The sequence below is a fragment of the Aedes albopictus genome, chromosome 2, assembly GCF_035046485.1.
Source record: "Aedes albopictus strain Foshan chromosome 2, AalbF5, whole genome shotgun sequence".
In the NCBI taxonomy this organism is placed as follows: domain Eukaryota; kingdom Metazoa; phylum Arthropoda; class Insecta; order Diptera; family Culicidae; genus Aedes; species Aedes albopictus.
In genome coordinates, this window is record NC_085137.1 from 198,901,875 (window position 1) to 198,928,760 (window position 26,886).

Consider the following 26,886-nt stretch of genomic DNA (forward strand, 5'->3'; position numbering starts at 1 on the left):
GGTGCGCTCCTCGCTCTCTTGCAGACTGCTGCGCTTTTATCGCGAACTCGTTTCCAAATATTAGAGGATCGCGTTCATTACGTGGAAAAGCAGGATCTCTGGAAAGAGGAACAAACAGATAAAAAATCTGGGAGATTTCTTACGTATGAAATGTGTCAGCTTACCGGTCTTAACGGGGAATCCCGCGAAAGCTGCATGGTGACACATGAGGACGGGTTCTAAATTCGACATTGCTTCCTTAGTCGATCATGGTAGCCGACTCCGACTGGTTTTCAAAACTGTAGCTCCTATTTCCGCATATCAAACCCCAGCAGCGTGGTGTCGATCCGTAAACGTTCGACTCCCGTTTGTACATTTTGTTGGTATCGCTTGGGTAGACACGACAAATCGACGGTACCCAGCTGATGAATTCCCACGGTACCCAGCTGATGATTTCTCAACGTAGAAGTCGGCGTGTCCTGGAGGTGCTGTATCAGCTGCGAGACGTGCGATAATCATTTGAAGTGGCACTGCCGGACCTCCAGATGGTGGGGATGTTGGCATCGCCGGAGAAGACCGCTTCCTGTACCACTGTGGAGTAGAAGAGATATTCATTGAGATCTTTCATAAACATTGCAAAATAAAATCAAAGTACATACCTGGATATAATCAGAAGAGCTCTCAAAACGAAACGGCACAGAACAGCGTCTGTTATCCACATTGTTCGGCTGATCGACGTCCGAGTGCTAGAGAAGGACTCTAAGCTCCATTGTGAAGGAGGTTGATGTCCGGTCCTGCAAGCCAGCTGTGAAAAAGAATTGCAAAGGAAAATCAGAAATAGAATATGTAATACGAACCGAGTCCAACGGCAATGACCCCAGCGACGAACCAGGTTACCAACGTGAACAGCCCCCTCTCAGGAAGTACTGATAAAGAAAAAGACGCATTCTACGCGCAGATCGAACTCAGTTATTTCTGGGTATTTCGACATGGTTCCCGTTGTGCTGCCTTCACTTTTCTACTTTGTCTGGTAGAATGATGAGAACAATGATGTGGATGTTGTTTCTTTTCCAGTTCAGTCAGTGCCAGGGGGACCATCGGCTTATGAAGCTAACGTGTAACCACTGCGCCATGTGCCCTGGCATTTTCCGAGATTTCTCCGGTTTTTCTTCAGTAATCTGAAGATTTGTCTTTAAGGGTGTCTTGTGCACATTTCTAATTCAATCATTCCACCTAGGTATTTGTCTTCAGGAGATCCTTATGGGAAGTTTTCCAAAAATATCTACCCAAAGGTTTGCTAAATATTTCCCAGTAAGTTTTTTTCCACAGTTTCCGCTCGTGGACTTTCTTACAGAAATTTATTCTGGGTATTTTATTTTTCTAGGAATCTTCAAATTTCTCTTGGGGTTCCCAAAGGAATTTCTCCAGAGATTCCTATTGCGTCATGGATTTCTTCATGGATTCTTCTATTAAATTCATCCACAGATTCTTTTACAAAATTTCTCCAACATGTACCATCTTGAATTTTTAGAAGCCAGGAATTTTACCGGAGATTATGTTAGGAATTCATCCAGTATTTCCTTGCAAATTTTCTCAAATTCATGTTTCAGGATTTTATCCACAGCTTCCGTCTGTAATTGGCTTCTTAAACGGTGTTGAGATAGTTGCATATTCTGAATCTGCATTCCAAACTGAGCCGATATCCAAATTTTCATGATTTTCGGTGCCCGGGAACCTATTTAAAAAATAATTTGAAGTATGGTATGGGAGTGATTTGTCGAATCACCCCTCGTCGCATTTTATACTGGGAGCAGCTGTCTAGCAGTTGGTGATTTCAAAAAATCTCTTTGAAATTGATTTTAGGTACCAAAACAAAGTTCTAAAAATCTGAAAAAAATCATAGTGGCCCAGAAAAAGGTGCTCTTTCGTATAAAATCAAAAAAATCAATACATTTTACAAAATTTAAAAACCCAATTCATCCAGAAATTATTGCAGGCATGCCATTAGGAATAGTTTCCTAGATTCATCCGGAAAATTCTTTCTCCTGAAATTCGTTCACAAATTCTTTCTGAGCTTTCTTCCAGAATATTCCCAAGATTTCCAAGCGATTTCTTCCTGGATTCTTGTAAGAAATCCTTCAGAAATTCCTCGTAGGATACCTTCCAGAATTCTTCTTAAGTTTTTTTTTCCCACAATTCATCCTGAGTGTCCTTCAAAAATTCCCCTCTAAAATTCGTTTGGGAATTCCATTCGGTATTCTTTCCGGAATTTCCTAGGAATTCCTTTCAAAATTCCTCCTGGGATTCCTTCCGCGATTTCCTCCCGGGATTCCATCAGAAATTTATTCCAAGTATCTTTCAAAAATTATTCCTTGGATTTCTCCAGAAATTTACCCTATAATACCCTCAGAAATTTGTCTTTGGACAGAATAACTCCCGGTGTTCTTTAGGAATTCCTTACAGGATACCTTCAGCAATTCAGCCATTCTTCTCGAAATTCTTCCAAGAATTCTTCTCGGGATTCGTTCAGGAATTCTTCCTAGAATTCCTTCAAATACATTTCCCGGAATTCTGTCAGCAATGTATTCCATCCGGAATTTCTCTCGGCTTCTTTCGGGAATTCCTCCCCGAATTCGTCCAGTAATTCCTCCTAGGTAAAAGGCGTAACCAGATTTCGGTCATTTATACGTACACTTAAGCATTTTTACGCGGTTTTTTTCACGCAAACAGCATTATTTTAAAAAATGTCGTAAAACGCCGTAATTAGCCAGGTTTACATCTACCGTGACTTTTTTACGACGTTTTTTTTTAAATAACGCGTTTTTTTACACGGTACCATTAAGATGGTAATCTAAAATTCTACTTCATATTGCATCATAAACCTATCGTTGTGTATGCTAACTTGCAGTGCATATGCTGATTGGTTTTCAGCATCTTCAGTGCGATAGAACACGAGATTCCATCTTCAAATTCGCGAGGCAAATTGTTAGAAAGAGAAGCAAGATAGGAAAAATAACACGGCGTCCCGTTTCATCTTAAGGATTTTACTTTACTCATGCATTATTTCTTCTGGAGCACAGAATATTGTTTTGTAATGTCTACAAAACTTTCGGAAGGAATCATGAATTTATAGAAAAATCCCTACTTAAAACTCGGGAGGAGATCCCTGGTAAGTCCAAAAACAATAGTTGAGGAAAACCCTTGAGGCATTCCCGGGGGCATTTCTGAAGGAGTTCCTTTGACAAATTTTTGGAAGAAACTCTCAGGGATATTCTGAAGGAACACCCTTAAAACATACGTGAAAAAACTCCAAGAATCTCTGGAGGAGTTAATGAAAAAATCAATGGATAACTTCTTAAAAAAATCTTGGAAAAAAACAAATCGTAGAATATATACCTGAAAGAATCGTAGGACGGATTTTTGCAGGAATTCTTGGATGGGTTCCTGAACAAATTCATGAACAAATTCCCTAAATATTTCTTGGAGGTGGGGGCTGGCTCACCAAAACTTCCGGTCCGCTTTAGTGCTTTATGCATCATTGTGGCCAGGTGTTGTTCTAGTTTTTCCAGCTGTATTGTAAAGCATGAGCGGTGATCCTTGGCATTCTTGTGTAAATTGGGGTACTCGGAATGTTGATCGATCACCGATTATTGCTGGCAGATGCAGTGGAAAGTTTGTCTTAATACGTATCAATCGTCTCTGACAAACGAGAAAAACTGACCTCACTGATTACCTGTCTCTGAGCCAAATTTGGTATAGAGTCTTCAGTCTCCGATTAATCGCTTCATGTTTGATAGAGGCTTTTAATTCAATGGGTTACATAGCCGCTATCCGAATGAAGAGAGTAATGTTCCGCGTAATATATCACAAATCAAAAGAGGTGCGGTACATTACGTGGAGCGGATGTACTGAATTGGGTACCAGACCAAGTCCCTGCTGGGTGGCACGAAATAGGTGAGCCATAGACAATAGAATCGTCAATGTCGTAGGGCATAGTATGTGACTATTGTCGAAACAACACTATTTTTGGTCATTGTCCAACCAAAATCATAAGCGGCGTCTACTTACTCTAAGCGCATAACTATGTTAGGGTCAAGATTAGGATGAAATCATTGGTAAAATATAATAACACTTTTTAGTTTGTGTAGTTAGTTGAACTAGAGTTAACTTTTTATTGAGACATTTTCTGTAGGTTTATTATGGATTACAATACATTAGCTGTCCTTTAACTGAATTATTTTATAACAGTAAACAACTTTATTCCTTCTTGATAAAAGATGTATTAACAAAAGCATTTCAATGTGGACAAAGAATTGCCAAACTATACATCTGATCAGATATTTTTCCGGTATTAAATTGGGGGTGGAGAGTTAAACACTTACGGAAAATAGTTTTTAAATGTCAGACAAACATCACATGAACACAGCTACCAATGAACCAAACCTTCTCTACTGTCTTCTCATTTTGCCGCTTCCTATCCTCAATTGAACTTATCTGACACTAGTTAGGACTGTCTGTGGAAGATCCGGGTTTCTAATTCTGTGTAGGACTTGTTAAAACGGGATGCCTGATATGTACTGCGGACAAATGGTCTGGAAGCACTGAGCAATCACAATTACTGTCGTACTAATCATATGAAATGCATGCTTTTCTACTTACATCCCGAACGTCGCCAACCGGCAAAGAGGACATGACGAAAAAACGCGAGCTGGCCCTAACAAAAACTAGAAATGCGATAAAAATGGTCACCGATGCAACGATATGGAAACAAAATAGATGAGAAATTATCGACCAAATCAAAATCTGTGAACATATCGCTAATGTTCTTTATCATTCTTTCTTTTTCTCGTTTCAGCAACAAAATCGAAACCTCTCTACTATCTCTTCATTTTCTGCCTATTCCCATCCTATTCCCACATCTTCTTATATCCTCTACCCCATCTATTTAATGTATCTGACACTTGTTGGGACTGGTAACGCCAGCGCCTGCCTGTGGAAGATCCCGGTGTGCTAATTCGGTGTAGGACATGTTAACGGGGGAGGCTTAGTAGGTCCACATCTGCCCACAAGCAGATGGGCTGACAGTTGTCGGCCTGGGTGTGGACTGAGCAATTACAATTACAAATTCCCTAAATATTTCTTGGAGATACTTGTGAAAGGATTTCTGAATGACTTCTTGGAAAAATTCAGGCTCCTGTGTGTATCCCTCTAAAGTCTAACATAATCTCAAAAAAATCTGGGAGGAATCGCTGGAGGAATCCCTAGAGAAAATTCCAGGGAAGGTGGAGCGGACCTGGCGGGATGCTTAGAACACTTGACTATCACGCCGAGGACCTGGGATCGAATCCCACTCCCGACAAACTCGCAAAATGTGAGTTCTTCCTTCGGAAGGGAAGTAAAGCGTGGGTCCCGAGATGAACTAGCCTTGGGCTAAATATCTCGTTAATACAGATAAAAAAAATCCCAGGGAAATCCCTAAAATTCCCTAAAGGAATCCCAGAAGAAATTTATGGAGGAATTTCTGGAGTAAATCAAGAAGAAATGATTGAAACTTCTGGACAAATTCCTGATGGAATCTCTGGAGGAATTTCTGGGGAAATTCTTGACATTTTTTGGGGTATACCTGGAGGAATATCTGAAGCAATCCCTTGATGACCTCCTGGATGAATTTCTGAAGGAATCTCTGAAGAAAATCATAAAGAAATGTTTGGGGAAATAAGACAGATCGTTGAAGTACTAGATTTGTAGTAATGAGCTGAATTTTAGTATGGTGAGAAGGTCAATTCTCCGTTTCTGCAATGAAATGGTGCAAAAGCGTGGGTATTATGTTTCCTTGCCTAATTTGATGCTGTTTGAGCAAAACTTTGGGCAACAGTGTTGTTGTTTTCTCCATTTCTTGCAACATAAACTATATAATTATCCAAAGTTTTGCTCAAACAGCATCAAATTAGGCAAGGAATCATAATACCCACGCTTTTTGCACCATTTCATTGCAGAAACGGAGAATTGACCTTCTCACCATACTAAAATTCTGCTCATTACTATAAATCTAGTACTACACCGAACGTGCCCCATTTGTGGACAAATCCTGGCGGAATTCCTGGAAGAAACCTTGGAGCAATCACTAGAGGAAAGTCAGGAGAAATCTCTAGAACTCTTTTAAAAAATCCCTGTAGGAATTTCTGAAGGAATACCTGGATGAAATTCCTGGGGAAAACCCTGGATGAATTCTTGGAGGTCATCCCTAAGAGGAATTATGGAAACAATCCCTGGATAAATTTCTGAAGAAATACCGAAGAAATTAGTCTATGGAAATACCTTGTAAAATTTGTGCAGGAATTCATAGATGATTTTTTGGAGGAATTCTTTGAGGAATCCTTGAAGGAATTTCTAGATCAATAACTGGAGAAACCCTTGGAGGATGTCCTGGATGAATTTCTCGAGGAATGTCTGGAGGAATTCCTAGAAGGTCTCCTAGAAGAAGAAAGGAATCCTATAGGCAAAATCGCTGGGGAATCCCTGGAGAAATTCCTGGACGAGAAGATCTGGAAAAAATGTTTTTTTTATGATTTCCTGGAGCAAGCCCTGGAGGATTCCCTGGAGAAATCCCTGCAGGAATTCCTGGGGGAATCCCAGAGGAAATTTCTGGAGAAACCTATGGAAGAATTCCTGGAGCAATGCATAGAGGAATAACTGATGAAATTCCTGGAGGAATCCCAGAAGCAATTCCTGGTGGAATTTCTTGTATAATTCCGTGAGGAATGCGTGGAGAAATTCCTGAAGGAATGTCTGGAAGAATTTCTGGAAGAATCGCTGCGAAATCCAATTCTTTGAGGAATTTTTGGAGGAAAGACTAGAGGATTTCCTTTAGGAATCCCTGGACGCATCCCTAGAGAAATCTTTTGAGAAATCTCTGGAAGAAATTTTGACAGGGTGGCCACACAAAATCAAAATTGAAATTCCCGCTTTTTTCCCGACTTTCTCCCGCATTGGTTTTGAAATTTCCCGACTTTTCTGGACGAACATTTGAAAAGGGCCTATCTGCTTTGCGTAAACAAACATGTTTTTGTCTCTGTAGGGCCCATCTGCATCCACCCACGCACATCAACACCCTTATCAGAAAGAGTGTTCTTCAAGCTATCTGTTAAGGGTGTTGATGTGCGTGGGTGGATGCAGATGGGCCCTACAGAGACAAAAACATGTTTGTTTACAAAAAGCAGATAGGCCCTTTTCAAATGTTCGTCCAGTTTTCTTTATCTACAGTGTGGGGAAAAATTATCCGCGTAAAATGTTTTTGAAATAATATTTCTTGATAAAATGATAAAATGATAAGATGAAATAATATTATCTTGATTTCCATTTAAAATATTTTCAGAACATTTTACAGTGATGGAAGGTACAATCATAAGCTTCATAAATTTTACAAAGTGATTTCTAAATATCCCTCATTTGCTTTCACACACGCCTTCAACCACTTAGGAAACTTATCGACTATGTTCGGTAGCTCTTCCAAAGAAATTGCGTCCTAGGCTCTGGTCAAGTATATTTCAAACGATTTCACGTACTATGCCATGTAGCACAGGCCGTGCGCTCAAGAATAGGCCACACAGAATAGTTTATTAAATTGAGATCCGGAGAGTTTGAAAATCAGTGATCTTTTGTTGAATATCTCGGTAAAAGCGCGGCGCACATCTTCAAAGTCTTATTAGCTCCGTGCGATGGAGTTCAGTCAAACTGAAATGTTCAGCCGTTATCCCCGAAATATTCACGTGCTCATGGTGCTACAGTATCCTTCAGAAGGTGCATGTACGCTTAATTCAGCAACTGCCAATAAAAAATTACACTGAAAAAAAAACACGGATAATTTTTCCTCACCCTGTACCTTTGGAGCATGTAAAACATCCAAGAATTCAAGCTTCTAAGTGGATCTGTAAAACTTACTGAAATATTTACAATGTCATTGTGATGCTGTGACAGTTTTACAATATTTTGGAGACGTTTACATCGAAAAAAATTTACATGTAACATATGCTTGAAATTTGCTTCTAATTCTGGATGTCTTGTAACGTAAACCTATACCTGAAAATATGTGTGTCGGAATTACCAAAAGATTTTTGAAAAATCTGAAAGAAATCCTTGATGAAGTTCCAATAAAAATCTAGTTGGCTAGGTGAAACGCTCTTTGGTGAATTCTTTAAAGAAGGTTGTAACGCTTTCCCAGGAATTATGAAGGTATGAAGGACGGCATTATTTACGTAATTCTGTTTTGATTCCTATAGCCAAAATTATGGGAGTGTTTTCTGGTGAAATTCTTCCAGGAATTTTCTAACAAATTTCCTGGAAGAAACTTATTGCAAAAATACGGAATAAATGTCTGTGAAATTTTCTCACATACTCTGCTAATGGTAAATCAGGAAATCTATTCAAAAATTGAGTAAACAATTAATTATTAAGAAATTAAGATTAAAAAAAATGCACAACTCAGATAAGTTCCTGTAAAAAAATCCTGTTTAGTGGGAATTGAAAATTTTCAAAAAAGAAAATAAATATGAGTTTTGCTATGAGAGCACTAGCGATGAATTCCTTAATTTTTCTCAAAATTAGAAAATACCTGGGGATTGCCATAAAAGGTTTTCTATTCATAAACAATTTCTAGCTGAATTTGTAGAGAAATGTTCAAACCCTGAAAAACAAAACTTTGACCATTCTGACGAAATTTGTAAGGCTCTTTTTAGATATTCCAGGAAAAATTCGATATTCTGGGCTTAATTTCTAATCCCATTTTAAAAGAACTCATTTGGAAACTCGTGAATATTTTCTTATGGAAACTGTTGCGTAGAGTGTACAACTTTTTTTTTTAAAGGAAATTGTCCAATTTTACTCTAATTTCTCTAGGATATGAAAATGAATTTACGATTTAAAATGAGATCTAGTACCGGTTTCGAGTAGCATTCAGACCATTGGGTTAACCCAGGCTAACGCAAAAAAAAATCATTAGATGTAGGTACATGGGCCTAAATTTATTTCAGTATAAGATGTTTTTTTCTTTCTTTTGATATTCAAAATTTCAGAACAATGTTTTGTCAGCAAACCCTGAAGAACCCCAAGAAGCACATAGAGCAATTCCTGCGATTTGCATTAGGAACTATGGTTAAGAACTCTTATACATACTCTTATGTTCATATGTTTGCCCAAAGGAATTCGTACAAGATGCTTTTCATGTTTACCATTGGTAACGCCAACAATTCTTTAAGTTAGCAGGCCATACATTAAAAGATATCATAAAAAAAAAAATCTAGAGAATCATGTCTTCTGGTTATCAACTTGCAATTTCGCTTCCGTTTTAATGTCATGAATTGCAAGGATTCTAGGTATTTATTTATAAATTAATCCAGTAATTCTACAAATCGTTACGCAGAAATCACTATAAGAGTTCCTTCCAGAATTTCGTCATCAATTCATGATTCCATGAAAAGTCCACCAGAAATTCTTCCGTGATGACTGAATTTTCAATGTTTTTAGAAATTGTTCAAAAAAATAAAAAAAAGGTCACAATACGAAACTGATAGTATGCGATGACTTTGGTGATTGCAGGAAGCTTTTCTATGAACTCATTAAGAAATTTCTAGAAATACCGTTAAATACTCCTGCAAAGCAATAATTTCAGGAAGTCCTTCACTAGCAAATTTAATTTTGAAGTTTCAATGAAAACATTAATTGAAACTTGTCCCAAAGCTGAGCCAGATATTTCGGAAAAATAAACCAAAGTGCCCCACACAATGCATACGTTTGCGTGTGCGTGACAGTATGTAATTTGACGGATTTGCCATGGGGAGACTGTCAAAAAAACTCAAACCTCGACGGAACGGACGCTACGTGTTCCAGGCAGAGAGTAAAAAATTCGAAGATTGAAAGTGAAGATTGACATTCTCATTTTTTCATTCGCGTTTGGTCACATTCATTGTCAGCTGAATGCCTCTCTATTTTTTCATTCAATTCTCTGTCACGAATATTTTTTTCGCACGTAGTAAAATGTCCAATTTCTGTTAACAGACGCACAATCCGACTTCCCGGATAAAAAATGACCATTCATTACATGGTAAATATTATTAACATATGACTGGTTTTATTGGTCACAATAAAACACATAGTAGATATATTGTTACTTTTTACAATAGAAATCAAGCCCATATAGCTCGTACAATAAGTGAACATTAGCTTCATTAGTGACTAATTGATTCGATTGTTTTTCAATAGTTCTATAATAATTTAAAGTTACTATCAGTAAAAGTTAATTTAAGTTGTTTTTAAATAGTTGCAAAAGTGCCTGCAAAGTTCTCATGGACTTTTTATTAAAAAAGAGTTTATTTCTCAATTACATTTAAAAACTATTCGTAACAAAAAATAACAATGAATATTATTGTTGCTTGGATCATGTTTGTATAATCAAATACAAAATCACTTGACATTTTTTTTATAGTTATCGTTTTAAATTTGAGTACAGTAGATGTTTCGGTTATAGAATGTTATTCGCTAAAACTTCAACGACTGACAGACGTCAAGCCGTGTTGGCAGAGGAAGCTCTCAATGAATAACTGAGGAAGTACTTATAGAAAACTAGCTGAAAAGCAAGTTTAGCCAAGTGAGGATGTTACGAAAATGAACAATGATTTTTCTAATGTTTTCCAATAAATTAAAGGAATCTAGTACAAAATAGTAAACTACCATTGATAACAATACAAATACAATACAGTTTAATGGGGTCAATTGAACCGATGTTAAAATAAACATGCAATAATATGTGTTGTTATGTAAACAGATTTCGCCTTTGAAAACCCAAAGAATTCATATTTCTCGGTAACATTTTTCATCAGCATTTACAGATACTAATGGCCACATGAATTGTGAACGATTTATGGTATGGATCATACGACCTGAGGTCTGACTTGTGATATTTGTTAAAGATTGAAGATAGATCTTATCTATAGCTGCCAAGCAATACATACCAGACAGACATCAGAGTGTTTGATTCTTATCATAAAATGTGCATATCATTCTGGCGGCCGTTAGTGCTCGTAAATGCTGGATATCAATGTTAGCAAGAAATATAAATTCTATGGATTTTCAAAAGTGAAAACTGCTTACAAATAACAACAAATATTATTGTATTTTTATTGTAACAACGATTCATATGACGCCATTCAATTAATTGTATTTGTATTGTAAGAACAATTAAAAAACATTAAAATAAATTGTTTTCTTTTGAAAATTACTCTAAAAATGTCTCATAAAAACACAATACATTCTATTGTTTTTCGCGAAAAAGTGTATGAAAATTTTCTCAAAATTTTATGGTTAAGATACATAACGACCACCATTTTTTATTGTAAAAGTGCCATTTACCATTCGCCGAATGGTATAGAACAATAGGGATGACGGTGAGTGTGCTGTGTAAATTACAATACGTTTAATGGTGAATATTTTTCGAAAAAATGTTGTGTAACAATAAAATTTAAAAATGGTGTTGTAACAATAAAATTTATCGTATTTCTATGATTTTTTTTATCAGGGTTAATGGACGAATAGAGATGATAATTAATATTCTAATTAACTACTATACATAAGTTTTGAGGAGATTAGAAGTATAATCGGGAGTTACGGTCCAGTTATATTTCTCAGTGAAAATTGTCAGTGACAGAAAAATGAATGAATAGATGAAAACATTCATTCACCAAAATGAATTTTATTTTGATCCCTCAGTTAAGAATTTTCAAATTTCACGTTGAATTTCACTCATTGAAAATGAAAATTTTAAACTCTGGTTCCAGGCTTAACTATTAGGGAACGTCCATAAATTACGTCACGCTTTGAGGGATGAGGGGGGGTTCAACAAAGTGTGACAACCCATACAAAAATTTCAGAGGTCTCATACAAAAAGTGTGACACAGGGTGGAGGGGGGGTTGAAAATGGTAAATTTTTGCGTGACGTTCCCTTACAAGGAATCACTACAGAAAAAATCAGGACAGAATCTTTGAAATTATGTCAATAATTTCTCCATGGCCTCAATCAGAAAATCCTTTTCAAAGTTTTTTTTTTTTTTTTTTTTTTTTTTAATGGCCCACCAACTATCCCCACACCAAAAAGCTCGTACTTGAGCCTCCTGGTAGTGGACACCAAAATAACACTTAAATTATAAACAGCACAACGGGGATGTGGACATCAAACGAAGGACAATATACAGATCCCAGTGGATTGATATCCTTTGAAGGGATCTTGACATTGGTTTAACATAAAAATACACTAATTTTTATTAAATAATGACAATTTTAACTACATTAAAAATACATTGTTATTTTTGTTACATATTGATGGCTGACACAAAATCAAATAAATTCATAAACTCTGGTTTTGAAGTGTAGATTCAATTTGGCTTTAAACATAATTTTGTTTGTGATGACTTTCAAATCGTTGGGAAGTGAATTGAAAACTTGAGGACCTTTGCAAGAGATACGTTTTTGTCCAAGATTGGTGTTTGCTCTCAAACGCAGTAACTGATTTGCTTGTCTTGTGTTGTGCATGTGATTGATAAAACCTATTGATAAATTGTGGTGCTTCGAATTACTATGAATCACATCATATATGAACAGGCAAGTTTGAAACTCACATAAACTTCGAATTGGTAGTATTTTGTGTGAATAACTTGTATATAAACTAACAGATGGATGAAGGTGCGGTAATTTGAAAACAACTTTAATGCAACGGTTTTGTAAGGTTTGAAGTTTTCTAAGCTTTGATTTGCACGCAGTACCCCATACAATGCAGAGATATTTAAAGATTGAATGGATGCATGCAAAATAATATTTAAGTAATGCTTTTTGGGAAACAAATGAAGAAACTCTTCGCATTAACCCACAAAGTACAGCAACTTTCTTCTCTACAAGTTTAATGTGGTTATCCCATGATAAAGTAGGATCAAGAATTATTCCTAAGTATTTAAAATCATAAACCCTTTCAATCGCTACCTGACCTAGCATGGGACAAATATCTGTTAACACTTGCTTCCTAGAGGAGTGAAATATCATAAACTTTGTTTTAGTTAGATTCAATGATAGTAAGTTCATCTCAAAATAGTTTGACAGTAGTTTTTAATCGTTTTCAATATTCGAGATAATAATTTGAGAATTCGACCCGGGATAAAATAATGCCGTATCGTCCGCAAATAACCAAGGGATACCATTCAAGTTTTGTTTTGATATGTCATTAACATAAATTAAAAAAAGGAGTGGACCGATGTTACTTCCCTGCGGGACGCCTGTATCTAATGGAAGCTCAGTGCTATATTCACCATTTATTGCCACAAACTGTTTTCTATTAGTTAAGTAACTTTCTATTAGTCGATTTCCTAGACCTCTCACTCCGTAGTACTCCAACTTTCTCAAAAGAATTTTGTGATTAAGGGTGTCAAAGGCTTTCTTCAAGTCTAAAAATAGACCTCCTACCACATTTTTTCCTTCTATTTCATGAGTGACATAGTCAACAAGTTCTACAATTGCAGTTTCTGTATTGGATCCTGGCCTAAATCCATATTGATGACGGGTTAGTACACTAATCATTTCAAAAAATTCTGTAAATCTCTTGACCAACATTTTTTCAATTATTTTATTAAGAATTGAAAGAATAGATATCGGACGATAATTGGAAGGTTGACTACTATCTCCGGATTTAAAAACTGGAATAACCTTAGAAGTTTTCAGACATTCGGGATATTTACCATTAGAAATGATTAGATTCAATATTTCCGAAAGAATAAATGAGAAAACCAAAGCATTATTTTTAACAACCTTAGGAGAAATATTATCAGGTCCCTTACTTTTGCTTACATTTAAATCATTAATCAACAACAATACTTCATTACTACTCGATGGTCGTAAGAAAATGGAATTTCTAACACGCTGTATATTCCTACAAGGATCTGATGTAGAATTCTTGGGGGTTGAACTCGCTAGATTTTTACCAACAGTTGTGAAATGGGTATTGAGAACTTCACAAGCTTCTTTGGTAGAAGTTGTCATAGTTCCATTTACATTTAAAGAAATTTCCATCTCTTGTTTTTTTTCTCCCAAATATTTGATTCAGGTTTTTCCATGTTTTTGAATGGCAAGTACTGTTGAGAAGATTATCAAAATAGTTTTTTTTTGCTCGTTGTTTAGCATTTTCAACTTTTTTACTAACATGTCGAAGCAATGCCTTTAAGTGTTCATCAGTAGGGTTATTTTTAGCTCTTTTTAAACAGTTATCTTTAAGCTTTATCAAGGCCCATAGGTCATAAGACATCCACGGACAACTGGTCGTTTTGAGTTTAATTGTTTTTGTTACAGTTCTTGTACACGGAGAACATTGTTGTAAGACTCTATTATTTCGTTCACGGTGACATCAGCATCATCAATCTGATCGATTCCATTTAAATAATGATGAAATTCAGCTTGCAACCTCTGATGATCAATTACATTTTTTGTAAGTGTTGTTAATTCTTTGTTGAAGTTAAGTTTAACAGAAGACATTATTTGCATATGATCGCTAGAATTCGTAAAAACAGTATCGTTTCTCATTCCATTAGCATCATCTACCTTGCATATTACATGATCCAAAATGTTCCCACTCATCGGTCTTGAAGTTACAGTATTAGTCAGTGTCGCGATGCATCAGCGTACAAGTCACAAAAAAGCTGATAAACACCAAGCTTGTGCCACCCTGTCTCTGCGGTTTCTGATTCGCTCTCTCTACAGTCGCTAACACCAAAAAGACAGGATCCCATCATAGTCACCCGGTCACCCTTGTTTTGCTACAATCATCCTAACTTGGATACGGCTCATGTGAGTGTCATGACTCTCTCCGTCGGCTCAAGCAGATGCACGCGCAACAGCATGTAAAACTATGCATGTGTATTATCACAAGCACGGTACTACGTCATAAATCCTATTCGTTTTGCATAGCTCAGTTTAAACACACACATTGAGCGCACCACGCAGTTCGCCCTGGCTATGACAAACGCTCTCACTTCGCCCGTTATGCATCGTTGCTCAGAGAGATTGATTCTCTCGCAACGCGCCTGAAGCATACTCAGCAACTGCTATCGCTGCAAAGCTGCGAAGGGTGGAACCCACAACATGTTTGTCATTCCAGGCGTGACATGCTAGATGGTTCGTATCACCTTGGGAAGGGTGACTCCAGAAAGCGTTTAAAGTGATTGTCTCGTGATGGTCGCGATTATTCGCAAGACTGGTATTAGTAATAAGATATCCATACGATTGTAGCAGTGTTCTGTACTTAATCACAACCAGGGATGAGAAATGTACTGGAAAAAACAATTACCGGCTGTACATTTGACATTTTCCCACACGAACATCACAGACCCAGCCAAACTCAAACTGTTCGAAAAATAAATGTCATAACATTTTTTTTCCTGCAACCTTCTTCCTCGAAACGGTTTCCAAGCGCGAGAGCGCCAGTACTCGAGCACAACGACGACAAAAATTTCAGTCTCTCCCGTTTTCGCATTTTTCTGCGTTTCAAACCGCTGCTAGACAAACTTCTTTACATGCATCACAAAGCTAGGAGTGTGCTCTAGCTATTTGTGCAAATCGATTTGAATTATTTATTAAAACAAGTGAGTTATTAGCAGTTGAAAATATTTGACATTTTTCGCAATCACCCGCCTCAGCATGACTGCTCATAAATATTTTCGTGGGGAAGCGAAAACCATCCAGCGTCTGCTTGACTGCCGTCGGCGCGGCGTCTGATGGTAGTGGTGCTGCCGTTGTTTTGTTTATATTTTACTGCCAGTATCGATGAACGGAAAAGAGAAAAAAGTATTTTTGCCATCCCTGATCACAACATTGTTATTGGAAAGATTAATTGGGATGTTCATATCGCCTACAAAGAAACATGAATGGTTACTATTTGTTTGTTTTATATCCTACAAAAGAAGAATATTAAAGATGTTAACAAGTCCGAGGCTTGTGCAGTATCTCTCGTGTGGTCCAATGACCACACGTATTTATACTACCTTAGGTAGACATAATGAATCATATCTAGACATTTAGGTACTGTCATGAATAGTATTTTATGTAGGTAGATACCACACAACCATTAGGTAGACACTACAGTCCTTTCCCCTTTAGAAAACTTCAAAAAAAAAAACATTCATCACCAAAAAATGATAGCACAAAAAACTGACCAGTCCGTCACTTTCAAAGAACATATCTGTTCGCTAACAAAACTACAAAAACAAAAAGACGATTTCGCTATCCCAACATCGGCAACTTTACCAAAAAAGTACAAATAACACAAATCCATTCACCAAAACATAACATATGACAATTCCGCCACAAAAGAACAATTTCGTTCACCACAAAAAAATAACATTTCGTTATTACCAAAACAACAAGACAATCTCGTCAATGCAACATCGGCCAAAAAAGAAAAATTCTGTTCACAGCATAATGGCAATTCTACCATAAAAGAACAATTCCGTTCTCCACAAAAATAACAATTTGTTACTACAACAACCTGAAAACCAAAAGGAAATAATTTCGGAATAACTCAAAAGAAATTACACGTTCCTTGATCCTCGTCGCCACTTTTATATCCTACAAAAGAAGAATATTAAAGATGTTAACAAGTCCGAGGCTTGTGCAGTATCTCTCGTGTGGTCCAATGACCACACGTATTTATACTACCTTAGGTAGACATAATGAATCATATCTAGACATTTAGGTACTGTCATGAATAGTATTTTATGTAGGTAGATACCACACAACCATTAGGTAGACACTACAGTTTGGTCCATCCATTGCTCTAAATGATCACAAAAAGCATGGGTATCAAACGAGGGTGGACGATATACACCATGAATATCATATAGATGACCATGGATGTTTAATTCAACGAACAAATGATGAAGACCTTCATTAACTTCATTCGAAACAATTCTGTGTTTGATATGACTTTGCACATACACCGCTAGTCCTCCATTCGATGCCTGTCTGCACGAGAAAACTGCTGAATATCCAGGAATGTTGTATAAGGCAGTGTTTTCTTGCTTCAACCACGTTTCACCAATTACGATTATATCAAGCGGAACATCACAGCGATCCAAAAATTCTAACAGTGAATCGAATTTGCCCAAATCGTTCATACCTCTTATATTCCATTGGAGAATCCGGAGATATGTTGATGCTTTATTAGTATAATGTTTATTTAAATCATCAATTGTGTTGTGATCAAAGTTATTAATAAATGATGCCATTTTTGAAGTTTATTACAGTGTACTAAAGAACTCAAGCATATATGTGTAAACTATTTTTTACCCGGCTGTTGCATGGCAACAAACCTACTAAAATCGTTTCTATTGGTAATTTTAAAAGGAACTTCATTTGCCGATTTCCGTACAAATATTGCACCGTTCTTACCCGCCCATATGTATTTCAGATTTAGCGATTGTTTATATTTGCGGACTTCTTTAAGCAAGTCGACAGACAGAGGCGATAATTCATGTCGAATGCAAATTTTCGTAGCTTTTCCGTGTAGCGTCAAAGAAGGGTCAATTTTAGTCGAAGAGATATTTTTAATTACCTTTGCTTTCCGCAGAACATTTTCTTTAGTAACCTCATCTTTGAAAGTTTGTCAACATACAGAATTTCATCTCATCTCATCATTTGGTTTTTGAGATTCCTAAGTGAAACTTCTGAAACTGGGTAAGAATCTGGTTTTAAAGTGAGTCAAGTGCTAAATCTAGGGTTGAGTTTACATTCTGGAGGCGCTACGCATCATTTTGAAAATTCCCGATCATAAACAAAATTCCCGACTTATTCCCGCATATTTCCCGATGGATTTCAATTCCCGACTTTTTCCCGCATTTCCCGAGTCTGTGGCCACCCTGAAGGAAGCTCTGGAGGAATCCCTGGAGAAATTCGGAGAGAAGTCCCTGGACGAATCCCTAAAAGAATTCGTGAAGGAATCCTTGTAACAATTCCTAGAGAGGAATCTCTGGAAGAATTTCTGAAGAAATGCCTTGAGGAATTTATGGTGGAATCCCTGGAAGAATCTTCGGCGATATTATGGGGGAATCCAGGAAACCCTGGAGGAATTCCTAAAGTAAAAGCCAAGAAGAACGATTTAGGAAAATTTCAGGATTAATTTCTGGAAGAATTTCTGAAGTAATCCCTGAAGGATTTCTGGAGAAATTCCTGGGGGAATTGCTGTAGAAATTTCTGAAGGAGTTCCAGGAGAAATTCCTGATGTAGTTCATGGAGGAAATCTTGGAGGAATTCCAGGTTGAATGCCTGCAGGGATTCCTGGAGGAATGCCTAGAGGAATTGCTTGAGGAATTCCTAGAGGAATGCCTGGAGGAATTCCTGTATAAATTCTTGGAGGAATCTCTGAAAAAAAAATTTGAAGGATTCCTGGAGAAATTTCTGAGGAATTACTGTAAATTTTTTTAAGGAATTCCTAGAGAAACTGCTGGGGTAATTCCAGGATTATTGAAATTCTTGGAGGAGTCCCTGAAGAAATTCCTGGTTAAATGCCTGGAGAGATTCTAGGGTTTATGCCTAGAGGAATTCTCTGGGGTAATTCCTGGAGGAATTTCTGCAAGAATCCCTTGCATTCCTGGATGAAATCCTGGATAAATTACTGGTTAAATGCCTGGAGGAATACCTAGAAGAATTCCTAGCGGAATGTCCAGAGAAATTCCAGGATAAATTCTTGTAGGAATCTCTGGAAAAAATCCTGAAGAAATTCCTGGAATAATTGGAGGAATTCCTCGAGGAATACCTGAAGTAATTCCTGGTTTATTGACTGGAGGGATTCCAGGAGGAATTCCTAGAGATATGCCTGGATCATGGCCTGGATAAATTCTTGCAGAAATCATTGGAAAAAATCCTGGAGGAATTACAGAAGAAATTCCTGAAAGAATTTCTGTGAAAGTTTCTGGAGGAATTACTGTAGAACTTTTTGAGGGAATTCTCTGGGGTAATTTTTGAGGAAATTCCTGGAAGACTTTCTGAAGAACCCTTGAAAGATTCCTGTAAAAAAATTGGAGGAGTTACTGTAGAATTTTTTGAAGGAAATCTTTGAGAAAATTCTTTGGGGTGATTCCTGAAGGAAATCTTGGAGAAATTCCTGCAAGAATGCCTAAAGAAATTCCTTGGTTAAATACCTGGAGGAATGCCTAGAATTCCTGGAGGAATGTCTAGAGGAATTCCTGGAGGAATGTCTAGAGGAATTCCTGGAGGAATGTTTAGAGGAATTCCTGGATAAATTTTTGTAGGAATCCCTTGGAAAAAAATCATGAAAAAATTACTGAAAGAATTGGAGGAATTCCTCGAGGAGTAGGGTCTTGTACCATTTGGGCAGGTGTACCTATTTTGGACACTTGCCGCTATAACTAAGTCAATTTCGAACTGATTGATTTGAAATTTTGTAGAGAGTTAGGCACGTACAGTATCTAACTCTGTACAAAAATTCAAATCAATCGGTTCAAAATTGACTTAGTCATAGCGGCAAGTGACAAAATAGGTACACCTGCCCAAATGGTACAATACCCTACCTGAAGAAATTGCTGGAAGAATTCTTGATTGAAGCCTGGAGGGATTCCAGGAGGAATGCCTAGAGGAATGCCTGGATAAATTCTTGCAAGGATTCCTGTAGACGTTCCTGGAGGAATTGGGTTTTTAAATTTTGAAAAATATGTTGAGTTTTCGATTTTACACGAAAGAGCACGTTTTTCTGAGCCACTATGATTTTTTTTTTTTCAGATTTTTAGAACCTTATTTTGGTACCTAAAATCAATTTCCAAGAAATTTTTTGAAATCACCTTTCGAAAGCTGGGTAACTGTTTGACAGCTCCACCCAGTACAAACTACGACGAGGGGTGATTCGACAAATCGCTCCCATACAAACTTCAAATTGATTTTTAAATAGGTTCCCGGGCTCCAAAATTCATGAAAATTTGGATTTCGGCTCAGTTTGACATGCAGATTCAGAATATCGAATTATTTCAACACCGTTAAAGAAGCCAATTACTGTAGAAAATTTTGAAGGAATTACCTGGAATAATTCCTGGAGAAATTATTGGAGGAATTCCTGGAGGAGTTCCTGAAGAAATTCCTAAATGAAATCCTTCCTGGGCAGATTTTTGGAGGAATGCCTAGAGGAATTCCTGGAGGAATGCCTAGAGGAATTCCTGGAAAAAATCCTTAAAGACATCCCTGAAGGAATTCCTGGAGGAATCTCTAGAGGAATTCTTGGAGGATTTTCCGGAGGTATTCCTAGTGGAATCTCTAGAGAAATTTTTGGATGAATCCCTGCAGGAACTCCCAGAGGAATTCCTGGAAGAACTCCTGAAGGAATTCCTGGAGGAATCCCAGGAAGAAATTCCTGGAAGAATCCTGAAGGAGACCTAAGGAAATTTCGTGAAGGAACTCTTGGAGGAATCCCTGTAGCAGTTTCAGAAGAAACCCCAAGAGGAACCCCGAAAGAAATCCCACGAGTGATTTCTAAGGGAATCCTGAAATAATTCCTGGAGGACTACTTCCTGGAGGAGTACTGGAAAGAATTTCAGGAGGAAATCCTGAAGCAAACCCTAGAAAAGTTCCTAGAGGAATCGAATCCTTGGAGGATTTATTTTAATAATACCTAGAGTTGATCCTGAAAGAATAACAGAAGGAATTCCCGGGTGAATCCCTGGAAGAGTTGCTGGAAGAGTACCTGGAGAAATTGCTGAAGAAACCTCATGGAAAACCGCGGAGGCTGGAGGAAATCCCAGGAGAGTTCCTTAACTAATTTCTGGAAGAATTGCTGTAGGAGTTCCTGGAAAAATCTGAACGAATCCATGTTTGCAGTAGTTTCCAAGGCTGCGACCATTCATTTGCAAAGATTTACATTTATTTGCTATTATCTCAGTTCAGAAGCATGCTATCGAAAAACAATGTATGGATGAATTGAACCTTGAAGTTTTATCTGAAAGTTTGCCGAATAACATTGGGGTCGCAAACGTATACCAAGGTCGTGAGCGGGCTGTGAAGGCAACTCTCCACGCGGTGAATGTAAATTTCATTCACGCTGTGGAAAGTTGCCTTCACAGCTCGCTCACGACTTTGGTATACGTTTGCGACCCAAATGCTATTCGGCAAACTTTCAGATAAAACTACAAGGTTAAATTCATCCATACATTGTTTTTCGATAGCATGCTTCTGAACTGAGATAATAGCAAATGAATGTAAATCTTTGCAAATGAATGGTTGCAACCTTGGTAGTTTCTGAACGAATTACTTAAGGATTTTTTTTGTATAATTGGGTTCTTTAGGGGTATCCGGATTATTTTATAATCGGATTCTCCACCCAAAAATTAGTCGAAATCCAAAATTTCATATTTTTTTTAGAGTGGGAACTATTTTTGAAATGCATTTAAAGTTTATATGGGATTTTTTTTTGTTCGGGTCGAACTGTCATTTTATCGATTGAACTGTCATTCTATCCACGAAAATAAAAACTGTTTTGTTATTTTAACCATCAAAACAAAGCTATTAGAATCCAATAAAATCACGTTATACTCAGAAAAATGAGCTCTATCGATTAGGCTATAGAAAATAGCAATATTTTATTCACTAAACAACCCAATTTGTTTAAAGAATTCCTGGATAAATTTTTGAATAATCTCTGGTAAAATTTTCTGAAAGTATTCCTAGAAGAAACTTCCGCAGAAATACTTCGAATGATTCCAGGTGTAATTATCGGAACAATTTCTTCGAAATTCTTCAAAGAATATATAAATGAGTCCCTGAAAAAAATCTCTAAAAGGATTTCTGCTGAAATTCCTTTGGGAATTTATGAAAAAAATCCTTAAGGAATCCTCGAATAAAACACAATGGAAACACTGGATAAGTTCCTCCAAAGACACCCTAGGAGAAATTCCCGGAGGAATGTCTGGTAAGTAAAATCCCTAGAGAAGTTCTTGTTGGAATCTCTGGGGGAAGCGATACTGGAACAAGTAAAGCTATGGGAAAATTGCTGGAGGAATTATTGCAGAAGTAGCTATAAACAATTCTGAAGGAATTTTTGAAGTATTTTTTGTATTAAGTATCGGAACAACGCAAGACGTACCTGGAGGAATTCAGAGAAATTCCTGGATAAGACTCTCGAGGAAATTCCTGGAGGCATCCCCAGAGAAGTTCCTGAAGAAATATCTGACAGACTTTCTGGAGGTGCCCCTGGAGAAATTCATGAGAAATTCAATCATTTTAGCATGACTGACGTTTGGTTTATTTGTATTTTAGTGAAAATTCGTGCATTTTGATTGAGCCACTAGACTCTTTTTATAGCAGCATATGGTCCTAGAAAGTCTTTCTCTACCGGAACCGATTCCAACATATCCGAAATATTTAGCATGTTGTTTTTGTATTCCATTGAACCAAGCTTGTTATTTAGTAAAATTATATGATAAGCTGGGATTCCATCAAGATTTTTAACCGGGGATTTTTCGGGTATTTAACCTTTGATTCCTTCGAGAATTCCACATGAGGAAGTCCGTAAACTCCTGCTGAGATTTTTTAGGAATTACTCCTAGAATTCTTTCACGCATTTCGGATTCTTCTAAGAATTCATCGCTGAATTCTTCCGGAAATATTCATCAAAATTTCCACTAGGGACTATTTCAATAAGAATTTATATCGGGATTCCTTCCGGGGTTTCTCATAAATTTATCTCAGGATACCTTCAAGTATCCTTCCCAATTTGACCCCCTTCAGCGACACAACGCTCACACCCTGGCTCACGCTGTGTACCACAATCGTATATGGCGCGTGTATTCAGTACATGACGCGAATGCTCCCGGGTTATTCAGTGGTCTACGCTGTTTAGTGAATCCCCCTATTAACATTTTTCGATTGGTATACTTAAAGTAAATAAGGGCCCATATAGCCGAGGCGGTAAACGCACGGGTATTCAGCATGACCATGCTGAGGGTGACGGGTTCGATTCCCGGTCGGTCCAGGATCTTTTCGTAAAAGAAATTTCCTTGACTTCCTTGGGCATAGAGTATCTTCGTGCCTGCCACACGATATACACATGCAAAATGGTCATTGGCAGAGCAAGCTCTCAGTTAATAACTGTGGAAGTGCTCATAGAACACTAAGCTAAAAAGCAGGCTTTGTCCCAGTGAGGACGTTACGCCAAGAAGAAGAAGAAGAAGAAGGAGAACTTAAAGTAAATGTAAATAAAGATTGCACAATTGACTGTTAAGTCTAGTCGTGCATTGGGGTCATTATGACCCCTAAACGTGCACTTTGTCAGCAAGGTGAGTACAAGTTAATGCACGAAGAAGGTTGAGCTAAAACTAAAATCGGCTTAAAATAAGAATAATTCAAAAGTGCGTCGAATATGGTATACTGAGTTACAACCCCCACGAGGTTACAGCTGGTCATAGCTTGGAGTATCTCCGTGTCTTCCTCGGTATCTTCCACACGATATACACATGCAAAAAGGTCATTGACAGAGAAAGCCCTTAGTTAATAACTGTGGAAGTGCTTATAGAACACTAAACTGAGAAGCTTTGTCCCAGTGAGGACATCACGCTAAGAAAAACAAGAAAAAATATACTAAACTGAACAAACAGTCTCTGTCCCAATGAGGACGCCTGGCCAGAAATATCAAGAGAAAAGACACTATTTTCGAAGGAATCGTCGCAGTACGGAATCTCTCAATCACTGGCGATTCCAAAGTGCACGTAGATTCTAATAGCAATACACGTTCAGTCACACACGTGCTGTCGCACACCGATCTGTACTCTTTGGTACTGCTTGCGACTAGAGTGACTTTGAAGGAAGTTAAAGGCATTCTACCTACGATTAATTTAATTTGAAAATTACCTAACAACTCACCTACACCGCATTTTTCAATACAGACCAAAAACCAAACCCTCGGGGCCTCGAAGAAAACATTTTCCTCTATAACTTTGCCTAGGATTTTTCAGCTCACCCCCAGGGATAACGATAAGGGCGATACTTTCTTGGCCTTGGACATGTCTTGAACGCGACGAAGGTGTTTGGAACCATGACGGGAATAATCGACCGCTATGATGTAGCTATACTGACTTTGGAGGAAGTAGATAGTTGCACAATCGAGCTGATCGAAATCCCCTGCGGTATCGGGACCCTGACTGTCCCAAAAAAGCCATGTCTATATAATAGGTATGTGCTTGCCTAATAATATACAAATTCATGCAATAGCCGGCAAACAATACCCTTCAATTAATAATTGTGGAAGTGCTTAGACAACACTAAGTTGAAGAGGGGCAGGCCTTGTTCCAGTTGGAACGTTGAGCCAGCAAGAAGAAGAAGAGGGCTGAAATCCAAGGAATAGTAAGACATGGTAAAAAAACACCACAAATCTTTGAATCTAACCGACTTAGAACCCGACGGTGCACTCTTTTTATCGAGGATTTCTTATAATTTTTCCAAAGATAATCCGGTCATACCTACTTCTGTTTCTAGCACATAGCAGCCGGTTTGCGATGAACCGTTGTAGATGTAGGTACTTAAGTGTCATAAAGGTGATATGTTTCACTAAGGAAAAATAGAGTGAAACGGCTTCACTAGAACCTTCAGTGCAAGGGTAGAACTAACGAACGATAATGAAATCGGATTAAATCATACCTGCGACTCAGATATCTGTTATTCTGTTGCACGGGATCATGATTTGCCTTTGCCGGAGTTCACGTCTACTTCAGAGTCCTTCAGAGCGTCCAAGTCCTCGCAAATTGACCATCCTCCTGTCCCCCACTGACGATCAGCAGCGCTTGGCATATCAGATCGATTTTTCTGGCTGGATGTGATTACGGTGATGGCGGTGGTGTTGGATACGGATACGGCACACTGGGTCCTGTGGTGGCGATGGATTTCGTGGCTAACACCGCCCTCCGCCGGTTGCAAACACCGCCGGAACCGATGTGGCACCTGTCGCGCTTAGTTTTGGGGGTTGTCATATTGGAATGTGGTTCTTCTGGTGATTTTTTGGGAGTGATTTATCCGTAGCTGGTATCACACTTGGCCAAGATCAATCAAGATCGTAATAGCACATAGTAATAGGTTCGGCCGGATTTACAAACCAAGATGTTGATTCGTCGGCGACTTGGTATTTGAAATGGTGCCTGCTGGAACTATACGAAGCCGGGATCTCCGCTTACACGTTCAGTTATCCTGAAATAATAAAATAACTAATGAATAGTACAAATAATGCAAATAAATACCGAAAATACCTTCAAAAGCAAACACAATTTGAGCCGAAATCGTTTTTCTCGTTTTCTCCAAAATGGATGCCCACTTGCCGCGCGCTTGGCCGATCACAACAAAGTCGGCAGTGTTGCGAGACGTACTATCGCATCATGAAAAGCTGAGTGTCGCGGGCTGACTCAATATGCTCTCTCAGCGGGAGCCAAACATTGGGAGCCAAACATTGAAGATAGAGGTTATGTTAAACCTTGTTGTACCTGTGTGCTTGATTGAAGAGTATTGTTATCTAGGTGCTGCGGATATAATCAAAACTGTTGTCACGATATCTCCATTTGCCGCTATCAATCTGTCGGAAAGCGAGGAGAAGAATAAACATTGTTTTGAGCCCATTTTAGCTAATTTTGTAACTATTATCCTTACAAATTTCCATCGCGAATGGAAAATAATAAACTTTGAACACGACAACAGAATTGGAATAATGGTGGATTGATCATGTTTACCATTTCCGAACAGCGTCGCGACGGCATGTTTGACAACTGCGCTCAGAGAGGTGTTTGCAAGAAAATTGAACGCTCGTGCGTGTTTACAAGCTGTGTGACGGGAGTGTGTTGGTGTGTGTTGGCTAGCTTGAGAAATAAAACCGTTTCTATCCGCAGATGCGATATGACATCGACTTTGTGTAATGCTACACAACTCCATCGCAACCGCTTGGTTGCAGCTGTTTCTGTGTAATATTCACATTTGCTCGATGTGAATATTACACGAATGCAACGGAAAGGAGAATTGTTATTTGGTTTTTGTGTAATGCTGAGACAGATGTAATTCTACACAAAATCGGTGTGATTGTGCATCTGAAAAAAGCCATTACATCGATTTTCTGTTACATCTGCCCCATTACATCGAGGCGGATTGCATTATTTTTTGCTGTGTAGAATGCTCTTGGTTCGAATCTGTCCATGTTTCCGATAGTAAGGCCGCCGAATAGTCACCTCCAATCAGCGACCTCTGAAGTTCCTCCTTGTGTTTTGATAAGCTTTGTATATTGATCTGTATCAACCTGAAAGAATCCATTGTTGTAAAAGATTGAGATTTAGAATATTGCGTTATCTAGCTTGAAATGTTGTTTGGAGATTTGTTTTATGATTTCTTGCCACTCTCGAGGTAGATCGTTCTTCTGTACTAGGTCCGAATAGAAATTCATCAATGCTCCGCGCATGTTCCGCTCTGCCGTCTCGTTTGCTGCCTGGTTTGCTTCTTCCGTAATCCTTTCCCATCGTTCCTTGTCGGTTACTGCGTGCTTGTTGTGCAGCGCTGTTCCCTGGTCGGTTGACATGTCCGTCCTGTTTTCCTTCAGGATTCGGATCCGTTCTTCTTCCACTCGTTTGCGCTTCTCGTTAACATTTGCTGCCTGTTGAGTTGTGTCGTGTGGCTTCGGCGTTGGTATCTCTGCCCTTCGCTTCGGCAGTGCTCCGGTGTTCTGGGGTGCCCTTTTCGTGTATTTTCCTGCAGTCATCTTCGCAAAACTTTCCGCTGGTGTTGGGTTTTCAACTCCATCCGCTAGCAAGTCGTACATGTTGCTGTTCAGGCGAGGTGTCAGCATCTCTCGAGCCTCGACGT

General features: G+C 38.2%; 1 protein-coding gene and 1 long non-coding RNA gene across 2 annotated transcripts in view; one reads left to right on the plus strand and one right to left on the minus strand.

Annotated features, from left to right (window-relative positions):
- On the minus strand, positions 1-25,432 carry LOC115259684 (uncharacterized). The gene is made up of 5 exons (XR_003894197.2): positions 25,296-25,432; positions 24,694-25,236; positions 639-784; positions 165-570; positions 1-98 (listed from the first exon to the last, which is right to left on the minus strand). It is a non-coding gene; the product is annotated as an uncharacterized LOC115259684 (long non-coding RNA).
- LOC134286671 (uncharacterized) overlaps positions 1-26,886 on the plus strand; it is a 276,510-nt gene that overhangs the window by 245,563 nt on the left and 4,061 nt on the right. The window lies entirely within an intron of this gene.